Here is a 15,112-nt window from a genome sequence, read left to right on the forward strand (position 1 = left end):
CTTCTCGTTTGAGGAATAAAGGAATTCCTGTGGCTGTTCTCCATCTGTACCGAAATGGTCTTCTGCCAATACACAGAGTCAACAGTTGCATGACTCATTACTTGGCTTTTTGCCAACTGAGTTGTACTTTTGTAGAGGAGCATTAGAGCAACATTGGTTCTGACAAAGCTGTTCAACGTTTCTGTTGCGTGAAACTTTCCGAACTAATTTCAACACACACTTTGGGGATTATTCTTCCTGCTAAATCTCTGTTAAACTCATCTGAGAGCGCCAATTTTAAAGATGTTCCCATTAAACAAATATGTTCTGAATTCATGGAAGAAGTTTTAGGTATTTGCGTGTAAGAAAATTGGTTGGGGGAGAAACAATGGGCCTCATTATAACTGTGGCGGTAAGGCAACAACGGTTCCAGTAGTGCTACCAGCGCTGTTGTTACCTTGCTGCCACATTAAGAATTCTGCTTGCGGGTGCTGCTCTGCACGCCTGATCAGACCAGGCGTGCAGAGCGGGACCTGCAAGCAGAACAGGATGGGAGCAACGGTACCGTTATGAATGGTACCGCTGCTACCATCCTTCCCATTCCCATTGAGCACTATGGGGGCTCAAATAGGAATGGGGACGCACCGGGTCCCGCACAAGGGAAATTACTGTGCCCTCCAAGGTCGGAATGGCCCGGTTATTCCACTTTGGCGAGACCCGGTGCCGGACACGAGTTTGGGGGTAGCCATGCCCTTTATAAGGGCATGGCTACCTCCAAACTCGTAATGAGGCCCTTTATAAGGGCATGGCTACCTCCAAACTCGTAATGAGGCCCAATGTGTGTGAAATAAATGACCGTGGTGAGAAGAACAGATGAAGGAAGGTGCAAGCAGTGAATGCTGCTAGAAGGAACACGCTGCTGATGAGAGCACCGCTGCACACGTGCATGAGTCTGGGCAAAAAAGGCTAAGTTCTCCTTCATCTTGACTCACTGGGCCTCATTACGACCCAGGCGGTAAGTTACCGCCTGGGCCGTGACTTTACCACCATGGCATAAACTACGTTTACGCCATGGTGGTAGGCGGACTTACCGCCCCATTCCAACCTTGGCGGGGCGGTAAATCCCCATTTTCCCATTTTCCCTTCCCCATTCCCATTTTGCCCCATAGGGCATAATGGGAGTGGGGAAGGCGTCAATTACGCCACCCTAAATTACGGTGGCGTAATTAACTCCATGGTCCCTTAGCGCCATGGATTTTAACACCTGCTAAAAGCAGGTGTTAAATCCGCCATGGCGCTAATGGACTTCGTACTCAGGCGGTAAGGGTTGGCGCTGTTTACGCCGCCGTAAAACCCTTACCGCCTGAGTCGTAATGAGGCTCATTAAGTCTTATGCCTCCACTCAGTGGCAACGAGGGTGTCTGTTGTAGCTTGGTTCCGGGTGCATCGTGCTTGTATGCGGAGGTGAGTGTAATCTTGTGACCACATTGTGGAATGTGGTGGGTGTGTGTGAGATTGCTGGAGCATTCTGAAGGTGGCAGTTACATCCTGGAGCTGGAAGGCCTGGATGTGCCTGTGTTACTCTCCAAGAACCTCCATTATGCCACTTACCTGATGTGTACCTACAGACAATAAACTTACTATAAGAAGCCTGCGTCCAGCGTCGTCTTGGCAGAGGAACCTACAACTGTGTCACTCAGGAACTGACCTCTCTCACAACACCAACATGCACCACCCCAGAACATAACAACTGGCCATCATGCTTCATTACGTGTGATTGCCATACCTGCATGTCTGTCCACCCCACAATGCCCCGCAATATTGTCACCCATAGGAATGGCCACTTTACGGAATGTCTTGAAGGACTAGGGTTACATGGAGCAGCACTATTAGGAAAAGCAGTGTGCCTCGTTACACTCTATGAATGGAAGACCAACCTGAGTGTCAGGCACTCCCAGAACAAACACAATGAAAATGTTAGAAGAAATGGAAGCTAAAGAGAAACGTTTGTGATGTTAACGCTTCTACAGCCAGATGCAAGCATAGAGGGAGAGAGTGGATGATTTTATGATTGTTGAGCCACTGACCAGCCCTTGCCAGTTCGGAACCGCCACACACTATGCAGAGACTGGCTAGTGATTAAGTGCTTTGGAGGGAAATGCAAGAACATGTGTTGAAAATAAAAAAATATTGATTTATTCTAAAAAGAAATGTATATGAAAGAAGAAATACAAATAGTAAATCTTTACATAACCAACAGAACACAGGACAGGCCAATTAACTACCCAATGACATAAAGGTTAATCATCCTCAAATTAATCAGTGGAGCGTGATAAAATATGAGACATTTAGACAAATATACTAACCAATTTAAGAAGAGCAATGGTTTTAGAATAAACCAATATTTTTTGATATGAGCTGGAATCATTGCTCACCAGATTAAACATTTGAAAAATAATTTCCATGCACTGAGTGATTATTGAATTGTTAATCACTTCTTTTTCCTATTGATCCCCCCCACTCACCTGTTAACTCTGCTTACGGGATGTTTCTTTAGGGACCGGTCTAAATGTTTGTTTTGTAAATTATGATACCAGGGACGACCGGTTAGCGTTCCTCCTTGTTATTTGGTACAAATTTGAACACAGTTTTCATAATACACATAACCATCATAAGGTTAAATTCAATTAATGTGGTTACATGAGTTATCATGGTTATTTACAGTACAACAAGAACATGTACCTTTAAAAAATTGTTTTTATTTGTTTTTATTGTCAAACCATTTTTACAAAGAGTTGGAAACATCATCGCATTTATCTGTAAAATATGTTCTGTGAAAAGGGAGGAAATATCGCTCGATTGCACATGAGGCTTATCTTATGGGTGAGCCATGTGTTATCCTTTGTGTGCAAAGATTTTGATCACAAACAAGACCACAGCCATCACAAGTGCGTTTTTTATCCACTCATTCAAATTGCCCACCATTCCTCTGCACTAAACGATGGATATTGTGACAGAAGCTGTCCAAATACTTTGGTTCTTTCCTTGGTCAAGCATTGGTCAAGCCTGGGAAGAAGAGTACGAGATTTCAAAGTTTCAACAGAGTGGTGATCTTTGCAAAATCGGCATGAATGTATGTCAAATTTGGCTCGTATTGCAATGATCTCGTTTGTAGGTAGGAGAATCAGTTATATTCGTAGAATATGGTCACAGTAAAGTCTGTTGGGATATTTTGCCAGGTAGTCCCGGATGTGTATTTAGTTTATTTTTTTCCAAAGGAAGGTGTGCAATTGATTGGTAACCAGAGACGCTGGCGAGAGTAGTTATCCAGTCGCTTTCTCCTAACTTCTTTTAAACTCTCACTGGGTTTGTTTTCAGTACAGCCAGTCATCTCCAATGTGTCTCTGTTTCAATTTTGCCAAGTTCTCCAAAATAACGTTAGACTCTCATAGTAGTTCTTTGGTAATAATCTGGAAGATTACCGGATGCGGAAATTATATGATTTTATAGAACAGAGCTAATTCCATCAGAGCTCTTAAGGACAGAAGAACTAACTCTCTCCGTAATATCTGGACTGAGGATGAAGCGGGGAGACCCAACACTCTCTTCCAAAAGAGTCCCTCAAGCCTGGGCCATGCTTTCTCCGGGATGTTTATCATGGCCTCTACAACACAGGTCACCGAAGGGACTACTTTTGATGTATAGAAGTTCAGCAATGGCTGTATAGCAAAGCAGCCATATTTCTTGTTCAGGGCCACGGCTTGACTGGCCAGATTGTTTGCTTTCTCCCAGAGGTGGTCTACCATTGGTGTTTCAACTGTGCTGTTATTTAGTAGGACTCCTAAGTAATTGAAGTACTTTACTTGTTTGATTTTGGTGCGGCCCAAGAGCCATTTACATTTTTAGTTGTTTTTTTTGTTCTTTCCGATCACATGATTTTTGTTTTCCCTATATTGATTTCCAAATCATTCTTGTCGATTTATTTTTGCAGGCTATCCAGCTGACATTGGAGGCACCGGAGTCTGGTCTTTTAAGACTAGGTCATCAGCCTATAAAAGACGATTTAGGCAGACACCCCATATGGTCGAGGGTAAGGATCTTATCAAAAGCACAAAATGTTGGATGTCGGCCAAGAAGAAGTTGAACGGTGCCGTGGCGAATGGGTATCCTTACTTTTCGCCTCTTGCTGTGGGGATTTCACTTGATAGTAGGCCAGATTGGTTCAATCGCACTTGCATGGTGGTTTTCGAATGAAGAGCCATCAGGGGTTCCAAGATAGAGTTTGGACAGTTTTGCTCTGCCAATTTCCCCCACAGGTATTGTTGATTGACTTTGTCGAAGGCTTGAAACAAGTCAACAAACGCCTCAAAAAGCCTTGGTCTGCCCTCGCACATGGGATGCTCAAAAGAAGGATATTTGCAGCCGTTCCAATTTCCTTGACAAAGCCCGTTTGGAATGAGTCATTACATCCCCTCGCCTTAGTCCAGTCTTGCAGTTGTTGCAGAATGAGGGAACCAAAAACTTTCCCAATCACATCTACGAGGGCTATGGGTCAGTAGTTCCTTGGTTTCCCTTTTTCTAATTTCTTGAAAATTGGGACGACTGTTGATTTCCTCCAAGTACTAGGGATAGAGCCAGTTTGGGTAATTGGCACCATCAGTTTGTGGATGAAGAGAGCCCATGATTCTGGGTGTTCCTTCAGCATGACATTGGTCAGGCCATCGGGTCCGGGAGCTCGTGAGGAATTTTTCTTTCCTAGTTTCTCCTGTAAATGTTCTACTCCATGAGGAATGTCCATGGTTTGATCTTACTCGCTGGAGATAAGGTCTCCTGGTCTGTCTTCATGTAGAAAGGATTAGTGAAGTGGGTCACCCAACCCTGTTCTTTAACATTGTTCTGTTGTAGGTCAATGTTTTGGCCTGCAGTGGACTTGACTAATTACCAGAAATCTTTCACCTTCCTTCCACATATCACTTGTAACATGGTTTATGCGCATTTTGGTACATTTTTACTTTGTGCGTAAGTCACCAGTTTGCATAGGTCTTACTTGCCATGTTGGCCTTTCTTACATCGTCATGGTAATATGTCTTGGCTGCTATTCATCTTAGTTTCCTCAACATTTTTCTTTTCTCCACGATTAGGGCATTGTATACATGGGGTCTTTTAGATATCCTGGTCTGTGGCCCTCGTTTGGTGATGCGATTGCTTTCGATCAGGGGACTGTATTACACTTTTGACTCATCTGCATTAATGTCGTGAAACCTTAGATTTTTATGAAGATCGCTGTTAACTTGCCAATTCAGGGCTTGGCCATGTTGAAACGAGAGCACCTGTTACATACCATTACTAATTACATCATTCTTGGTCTTTCGCGTTGAATCTCAGCAATCCAGCTTGTATACAGCAGGTTGTGGTCACTGTTAGCCGCCCTGACTACGTCAAAAGAGGAAACAAGTGGTAGGAGATTCCTTGATACAAAGATGTAATCGATCACAGATGACTGGTCTCTCTTTCCCAGGTCCCCTCAGGGGTATGTCCTCTGCAATTTGGCCATTTAACATGTGCAAGTCACTTGAAGCCATGAGTGACATCCACAAAGTTCCTTTAACCATGAAGGTAGATCTACCTTGAATCCCCACACTTCCCCAATCACCCTTTATGCATCTTGCATTGATACCTCTGCATAGAATGATGTAGGGGGTGTGCTGGTAAGTGTATGCATCATCGATCAAGCTGGCGGTCATGTACAGAAAGGCCAGGTTTGAAATGGCCTGAGGGTTCCAGTAGAGATTTATAATTACTATGGTAGTTTACTTTTCCGCTGAGTTGCTCTGTTCATTGGGTAGCTCCATTCCACCAAAAGCTCTTCTTTATGAGCTCCTGTGAGAATGAGTGGTTACAGACATGTTGAAGTTAAGTCATTAGGCAACTGTATCACCTTACAGCTATGATTTGGGTACCAGCTGTTCATTATGTTTCCGACCGACGTATGTGCTTCATTTCTGCTGACTAAGCATGTTTTACAAGTGTCGGAATCACGTGACTGTTTGATCATGTGACTCGCTACACTGAAAAAGGAACTCTCAGATGCTTCGGTTTGTAGGCGAGAGCAGCTGATGCGGCACACCGAACGGGATACAATAGGTAAGGCAGCGCTTTATGTGAGGGGCACCAAGAGATTTGCCAGCCTATCATGTACTGACACAGTCTTCCTGTGCTTCTGTGCAGGTTCGTTTTTTTGATGTTCGACAACGCTCTCCGGAGCATGGGTCCTTTGACACCAGTGCAATCTTTAAGCGTGTTTCACGGACATACGCAACGTGTTCATTATCAGCAGAGCCAGGTACAGCTAACAAGTATAGTTCTGTAACTATTTGACTGTATGTTTTATTTGTTAAATGGAGTATGTTGAGATAGACAGGAGTTTTAACGCGTATCAGCACTGAACAGAGTGTCTGCACTTCACAGTAAACATAGCAATATGGTTGCAGCTTTGGGAACTAGTTTTAGAGTGAACATGTTGCCTGTATATTTTCCTACACCACTAACGACTCTCTTCCTTTTTCCACTTTTTTCTCCTTTTTTTCTATCTTCTTTTTTCAGATACGTGTCTCTTGTTTTATTGTAAATAACCATGATGACCCATGTGACCGTATTGATTGAATTGAGCCTTGTGATGTTTATGTATATTATGAAAACTGCGTTCAAACGTGTACCAAACCATGTAAAGTTGGTGGCTGTTACCTAATTACGCACATCTATGTCACGGGTAATGTGTATGGCTTCTCAATTTCCTGGACTGACGATATTGCCGGTGGTATTATGCTATTATTTGGGTTTACTGTGTATATATGGTCCTGGTGAAAGGTTGGTCGCATTTATAAAATGTATGCATACCTATTTGCACTGATGATGGAAATGGATGTAGTCCGAAAATCAATTTTTGCATTTTGGCATAGACCACTGATTTTGGTCAGTTTCTAAGCATCAAATACAGCCGTTTTTTCATGAGTCAAGAATATCAGTGACGTTATTCATAACAAGAAAGCAATGAAAGATGAATGCCAGGACATCACAAGTTCATGTTTATAAAACAGAAAGGGACATTTTCATTATAAATGGCAAAAAAGGAGTTAGTCACAGCTAAATGACCTCAGGCAAGATGTCACAGCGAAATGACCTCCGGAAAGATGGCATGTTTGCACCAGTGGTCGAACCCAGTGGTGATTATGAAGAAGCTTAATATCAGGGACTTAGACTTTGTGGAGACCTATGCAGTGTTAACCACGAAGTTACCTGCAATAACCTCCATCTATTCAACATTAGAAATCTCCTCCTCTCACTACACAAACGTCACCAACTCTACAAGTCGTACAACCAGGCAATGCCACATTCTGATTCCTAGTAACGTATTGCCGTTGTGACCCTGTCTGATGTTTATCAATATTCCAGGGTATTGAGATGACTCTTCTCAGCCTGTCTACATTCCTGTGTATCAAGGCAAACCACTAAAGGGAATGAATTAAGTCAAGTACTTGCCAAGCTAGAATTTAGGTAAATGGGGGCAGTTAAGAAGGGAAAAACCAGGTACTTGGTGAAATTCAAATTAGACCCAGGGTATATTCCACATAAAGAAGTGATGCAAGTCTCTGCAGTGAGTGTTGGACTTCCTAGGCTACACCATCTCAGCTGCTGGCATAGAGCCCGACGCAAGCTTTGTCAAAGGCATTCGGGGAATATGGGAACCCAGAGACAAAGTCCAACTAAAGTCTTTCATGTGCAAGGCAGTGCTATGCCAAATTCATTAGGAACAGTGCAGAAAAAAATGTTACTGAGCATTACTAAAGAAAGAAGGGCCCTATGTCCCAGTTGAACAGTGCAAGCAGGATTTCCCCAAAATCAAACTGAACAACGAAAAGGGCAATTCCCCCACACCCTCTTCAGTGGTTATTGTAACAGTGGATTCGATAGCATATGGCCTGGGATCAGCACTTCAGGAGAAAGAAGCACATGACTATGCTTGCATTTGCTAAACAACTATCACAGAGGACAGCAATACTCAGTTGTAGCAGGCAGTTTCTGCAGTGTGCACTTGGAACATACAGTGGTACCTGCCAGGGCGAGGAAGAACATTGCATGACTTTAAAACTGTGACAGTTATAATGGGCAGGTCTGGTGCCCCAGCAATCTGCTGGCCTGGTGTGGACCTGCAAATATGCACATTTGTTTCCTGTGGACCTGACGGGATGACGTCTGTCTTACATCACATGGATAATTGTTTACCCGCTTTCCTGTATCTAGTGATTTACATAGGTTTTCTTCACCAGTTTCAGATGATGGTAATAGGCAGTATGTGTGATGGATTGCCATCGGCAAGAGATTAAGCAACCTACCTGCTTTGATTTATCAATTATAATAAAATGATGCGGTTATTTCTGGTCCTCAAAGGGGAGTCTGCTCCTCAGAATGTTCTTTCATAAAGCTGTATGCGAAAAGCATAGTGCGTCCTTTGCTGCACCAGTCACCTGAAGCTCCTACTCTTCAGTGGGAGAGGACAGGTGCGAAGTTCACATGTGCATCCTGACAGTTACAGTAGCCCAAAGTCACTACACACTATTAGCATTTTAACTTCTGAACTTTCGATCTAAAATGTAAGCAATGTCTGCCTAATCAGTCTGGTGACAGGGTAATCTCTAAAATGAGTCATAGCTAGGTATGGTATGGTGACAGATAAGATCACACACTTATTAAAGCCATAGTTATTCAATACCATGCAAGTGTCAATCCTTACAGTCCAAGCCCAGTGATACCAGGGTAATGTGGATTCATGGCAGCCATTCTCCACTAAACACAGTGAGATCATAGGCCAGGTATTCCTCTATTGATTCCATAGGCAGACTGGTAGTACCTCCCCTCCTGGCATGGACATCCCAGTAGGATATTTCGTTGGAGTCTGCATCAATGGCAGCAACAGGATGTTGCACAACAGGAAGCCTTTGAGGTCAAAAGGCATGGGAAAGGGGCAGAGGTAGAGCACCCACGGAGGGAATATGGCCTTAACAGTGGTTTCATTATCTTGTTTTTCTGTTGAGGCTCTCTTCAATCCTGCAGTCTCACCCTTTCCTGCAGGGCAATTCACCCTGTGTGTGATGGCACAAGGCAAGGTTCACTACAGTGATTGATCTCCTTGCAGCAGGCTTGCTTTGGATCAATCCTCTGTGACATTATTCCTTTATAAGGATGGTTATACCACTTCTTCCTTGATTCTCCTTTGAACGTCGAGACTAAGAAGAATACACCTATAGACTTCAATCGGAGTACAGTTCACTCCAGAGTGCTGTGACAGAGGCGAAAATCAGAGGCATCCAAGACATAGGACATCTCTGCCCCTTAACCATCCCCAAGGCACAATGGGGGTAAACTGCTGTAGACTGCAGCCTTCCTTTCTGCCAGCATTGTACAGTTGCACTCTAACCAGGCTCCTCCATGGAGGTAAAGGAAACCCTGTAGGGGCCAACAAAATTTTCTGGACAAATAACATAGTGAGAACATTGCAACTTGTCCTAGAGCGCGTTGATTGGGACTCGCAGCACCAAGAAAGTTTAAGAATTACTTGAATCCTATTGGTCTGCTTCAAACCATCTTTGGGCCACTTCATTCATGTTAGATGCTCCGTGAACTGTGGCAGGACCAGCGGTGCTGCTTTTGGCACTTTCTTCAACTTCAAACCACTTTCACTTTCAGCCATCCTGATGCTGGCTGGACCCATTGCTGTGGAACTTCTCGAGCAACCCAAACTGCAGGATCATCCTTTGAGGGATCAACTGGCTCAAACACCTGCCTCAATTGGCTAAATATCATCAAACCTGTGTTAGCAAATGGTATCTCGCACTGGCATAAGTCATCAACTCACTGCTGATTCAACCACTGCCCAAACCATTGTAAAACATCAACTTGAGCAATCTTGATATTGGATCGACTGCAGATACAGAAACACATGTTGACCCCCCGAAAGACAAGGGTCCCACTTTCTGGGACCCTAGTGACTTGAGTCCCTTTTTACAGCTTGTTCTCTAAGCATATATTGCTGAAATCTGTTGTAAGAACACACGCATGCAATTATCCAGGGTGCCATACTATACACCAGTCAGCATTTGTGACAAATTGACTTCTGTCCTTCAGTAGTACAAGGATGAGTAGATGCTTCTGAGCATTGTTTGAGTTGGTCAAAAAAATTATTTCCACACAAGTGATCAAAGACGCAGACCCCACTGTGCAAAATTACCACCAGGTCTCTCCTGCATCCATTCAAGTATTTCAACACCATTCACACTATGGAGAGAAAAGTCAGGACGCGGGTATCGACCAATGGAGCATCGAGTCATTCTTCGGACTGGTCCTGGTTGGCGGGAGCCCTTGCACAGAAAATAAAACTTTAACTCCCTGCCTGCCCATGCAGTGGCCCGTTTATTGAACATAGCGTCATGGATCACCATGGGCTTTGCTCTTTTGTGCAGGAAGGGAGACCTTGCTTCCTCAAAGGTCGATCTAATATTGCTTCAGGAAACATGGCTGACTACAAAGCCACTCTGTGAAGACTTTGAAATCTGCTTCAACCCTGCTATAACAAGAAAAATACGGAGGCTGTCTGCGAGTTTATGCGGGTTTATTGACTTTGTTGAAACTGGAGCAAGGTCTGAAGATCATGGACTCTAGGAACCCCAGTCTGTATGTCCATATTGTGATTTTAGAGTGGGAAACAACTTCGGGTCAGAAATCCCTGATTCTAGTGCCATTCAATGTGTATTGGAAGCCAGCAGGGATTGGGGACGAGGTGTTTGTTGAATTGGTCACTTGTCTGATGGATAAAGCCTGGGTCGACTTAAAATCTCCCCTTTTTTTGATATGTGGCGAAAAGAGCTGCCCTATAGATGTCTGAGATGAAGGAATGTGGAATATGTATGAAAAATGGTGACATTCCGGGTAGACAGACCTGGGCGTGTGGAACTCAAAAAGCCCACCTGGACTATTATTTTGCATCTATTAGTCTGGTTAAGTATATGCACTCCCTGAATGCCATGCCTACAACTGAGAGTGATCACGCTATTTTACATCTTTGTCTAAAGCAACAGAAAAGAGAGCCAAAGGGAAGTACAGGGATATTGTTGCAAACCGATCGGGTGAGAAATCGCTTCTGAATTCCCCCAGGGAATGTTTCAGACATTACAGAGTGCTATAAAAATGCTTTGTGATCGAACTCTGAGTGTGGACTATTCCTGCATCAATTTGAGATTCCAGATGAAACCAAGGCCTGAAAATAATTTGACAGCCAACAGACTGTACTATCCCAATGAAGAAGTAAAAACTCCCAAAGAAGAAAAACTCAGGGCTGGTTTGATAGATATGGCATTTATGAAGCACCTATACACAAGTGTTTCAAGGCACGAAGAGGCAACGGGGTGAAACAGAGGGAAGACAGAGAAAAAGATCTAACTAGGCCAGGTGACATTGAGATTGCGCAAGTGCAGTGGAGGGGTGGAAGGGGAAAAAGTGCAAGGGGAAAGAAGGGGGAGGGGAAGTGCAGTACATAGGATAATAGTAAATAAATAAAAACAATAAATAAGAAGTGCGGCCAGCAGGTGGCAGATGCAAGGGTAAGTGCAGACATCAGGTGTCAAGTGCTGGTAGGGCTGTAGAGCTACAGAAACAGCCCCAGAGTGCAAGGGTTGCCAGGGGGGCAGTGCAGGCGTGGAACTGGCGAGGAGGGGACCTGGGCCCAAGTACAGAGGGTAGCCAGGTGACCAGTGCAGTTGCAATTTCAACCAGGAGTTCCAGCAAGGAAGAGAAAGCAGAAACAAAGAGGAAGTTCTTGAGGTGCTTCCAGAACCAGAGATGGTTCTCCTGAATTTTCAGAGAGGCTCCCCGCCGAAGAAAGAGATCTACCACCAACTCGTTGCTTGGAGAAGCAAATGACCTTGAGTGAGTTGGAGGTGCATGAGTGAAGTGCTCGAGAAGGAAGATATTTAGGAAGAGAGAGTTGAAGGTATTGAGGCCCCAGGCCGCAGAAGGCCTTGTGGACAACGCAGAGGGTTTTAAACTTAAATCTCACAGCCACTGGGAGCCAGTGCAGAGATTTCAGTCCTGGAGAGATTCAGTCCCTGGGCTTGAGGCTAAGGATAAGTCTCGCAGTCCTGTTTTGGATGAGTTTCAGAGGGCGGAGAGACGAGGTAGGCAGATTTAGAAAGAGGCTGTAGCAGTAATCCAGCCTAGAGTGATCCAGAGCTCTAGAGACAGTGAGCTTCTGGAGGAAGGAAATGAAAGGCAGAATATCTCTGAGGAGAATCTCTGTATTACTGGTATTAAGGCAGAGATCGTTGGCGGCACACCACTGCTGGATAGCAGACACACAGTCAGAGATGAGAGAAGAAGAAGAGGTAGCTGAAGGGAGCCTGAAAATGAGCTGATTGTCATCTGCATGGCACTGGAAGTTGGGGCAGAGAGCAGCAAGGCGGTGGGCAATAGACCGCCTGGATAGGGGCGATAAAGCTCCTCTGAAAAAAGCGCAAGCAGCAGTATAGGAACTGGCTGCTGGCCACAAAGCCACAGCATCTTCAGTTGGATGCAGAAGGCAGGATGAAAATCATAGCAAAAATAAATACTCGGTACCTATGGGCCTTACTTAATAACAATTCTACATTCCAACTGGCAACAATGATTCCAGGCGTTTCTGAAAGGTTTTTGATTGAGTTCTTTTCAGGGCTCTTTTCAAGCATTACAGAATCAAATATATCAATTATGGATTCATCTAGCAGGCTGTGGTCAATGAATTTCACCAGAGAGGACATTGACAACAAGATATAAAAACCTGGACCCCTCTCAAGCAGCGGGTCCGGATGGTTTACATAAGGAAATGCTTAAACGCAATCCTGAGGACTGAGCAGACTCTTGCTGGACCCTGCTCAATCAGATCTTTAAAAGATCTGGGAAAGATCCCAGCTTCATGGAAAGCAGCAATACATGTTCCAATTCATAAGAAGAGGGACAGAGAAATCCTATAAACTACAGGCCCATTGCCCTACTGGACACTCTTATAAAGATCTTTGTGTCGATCCTCTTGGGACATCTCAAGGACTGGGCCATAAAAGCGTTCTGTCCTGATAAACGACAGACTGGGTTTGTCTCTGGGGTTGGCACCAGCCTTAACCTATTTCTTCTTAATATCTTAAAATTGATGTCTGATGCAGGGGCTCTAATGAGATCGATCAGTACATCTAGAGGACTCAAAGAGGGCTGCCCTTTGGCGCCCAAATTATTCAACCTGTATTTATCTGATATTGAGAAGAGTCAGCCAGAAGTCAATGCCTTTCCTCCTAAAATCTATAGCAACCCGATCCCCTGGGTCGTCTCCGGAGACGACTTGATCTTGATTGACTAAACGCCAGTAGGACTACAAAGGCGTTTAAATCGGCTGGAGTGTTACCTAACAGAAAATAACCTAAGGGTGAACACAAAACAAGATCATGGTTCCACCTAAACCAGGAACAAGAAAAAAGCTAGCATTCAGTTGGGTAGTAAATTCTGAGATAATCAAAATGGTTGATACTATGAACTACCTGGGAGACCCTTTCAATTGTAGTTTAGTCAAAAAACCTTGGTGAATGGTCTTAGATAAGAAAATAAATAGCAAATTTGGCAAATTTACAATTGCTCCTTTGATTACTATTTATAGACTCAAGGTTGCACCAATATTGACATATGGTGCAAAATCTGCACCCCACCTTCCTCAGGCAACCTGAGATCGATTGGAGTGACTTTTTTGGAGAAGGGTTTTGGGTTTGCCCCAGTCTCTGCCATCTCCTTCGTCCGATTGCTTAGTTTGATGATTTGCTGGCCATCGATGCGTCTATTTTCGAAGTGCACGAATGAGGGAAGGGCACCTCCATTTGAAATCTTTGATAAGGGAGGTCATAAAGGAATTGCCCACGTAGTGGGTGATTGGATATCCTCTCACAGAGATCTGCTTAGGCAGCTAGATCTATCAGAGGAGGTCCTCAATTCAAATCCGGACAAAGTGAAGTTATAGCTGAAGAGAGCGGATTGGATTAATACTCTCCAGCAGAGAAGTTTGTATAAACTAGCAGTGAACTTGGAGCACAAAGTGAGACCATTGTATAGTCTGCTGAAATATCTACTGATATTTCCAAGTATACATTACAGGAAATCTTTCATGAGATTAAGACTAAACATCCTCCCCACTAGGGAAGTCCTTAGCCATAGGTGTCAGATCCCATTAAATGACTTCCTGTAGATTTTGCAAGAATCAAGCCACAGTAGAATCATCCAAACATTTGTTGTCAGAGTGCCATGCATTGGAGGAAGGAAGAAGACTCTATATGGGTCAAACAACAAAGGGCTGTAAAACACTGGCATCTCAGGAGTGGTGGGACATGTTCATCCTGGGTGAAAACACCTCTATGATGTTTGCTGCAGTGAGGATTCTTGAAGTGTTGTTGGCATTACCAAAGGGTGAATGATAGGGGGAAGGGAGGCGTCAGGTTGTTAAGAATTCAATTTATGAGTGATACTTGTAATTGACTACCTGGCTGTTTGTGACTGTTGCTTACCCAGGTCTTATACTGTACGGTCCAACTGTGGTCTCTGTCTTATCGTTTTATTTTTAATGATGTATGGAAAAATGTAATGGAACTGATGACGTGTTTTAGTTGTACCTTTTTTTTCTTTTTATTGTTCTTTTTTTTGTAAGGTTTAAAATAAACCAATCAAAATAAAAAAAGAAAGCAGCGTCCTCTTCAAACCCATCGAGCACTGCATCAAACCTTGGCACGACCCACCCGTACTACACTGCCATCAACTCTTTCTTCATCAACAAGATCAAGATGATTCACTAATGCACAGACGCCTACGCCACAACTGACAGTACACTTCAACATCCCATTTCACAAAACCACAACTACCTGGACAACTTTCAAAAGGCTCACTGTGGAAGATATCACTACCACCTAAGCATCCCTCAAGACTACATTGCATGTGGGTGGCATAGTCCCTGGCTTTGTACTCAAGACCCTTATAACTGATGCTTTCCTCCCTTACCTTAAATTCATCAACAACTCCC

Source organism: Ambystoma mexicanum, chromosome 6q (assembly GCF_040938575.1).
Source record: "Ambystoma mexicanum isolate Mex_15411 chromosome 6q, UKY_AmexF1_1, whole genome shotgun sequence".
NCBI classification, from domain to species: domain Eukaryota; kingdom Metazoa; phylum Chordata; class Amphibia; order Caudata; family Ambystomatidae; genus Ambystoma; species Ambystoma mexicanum.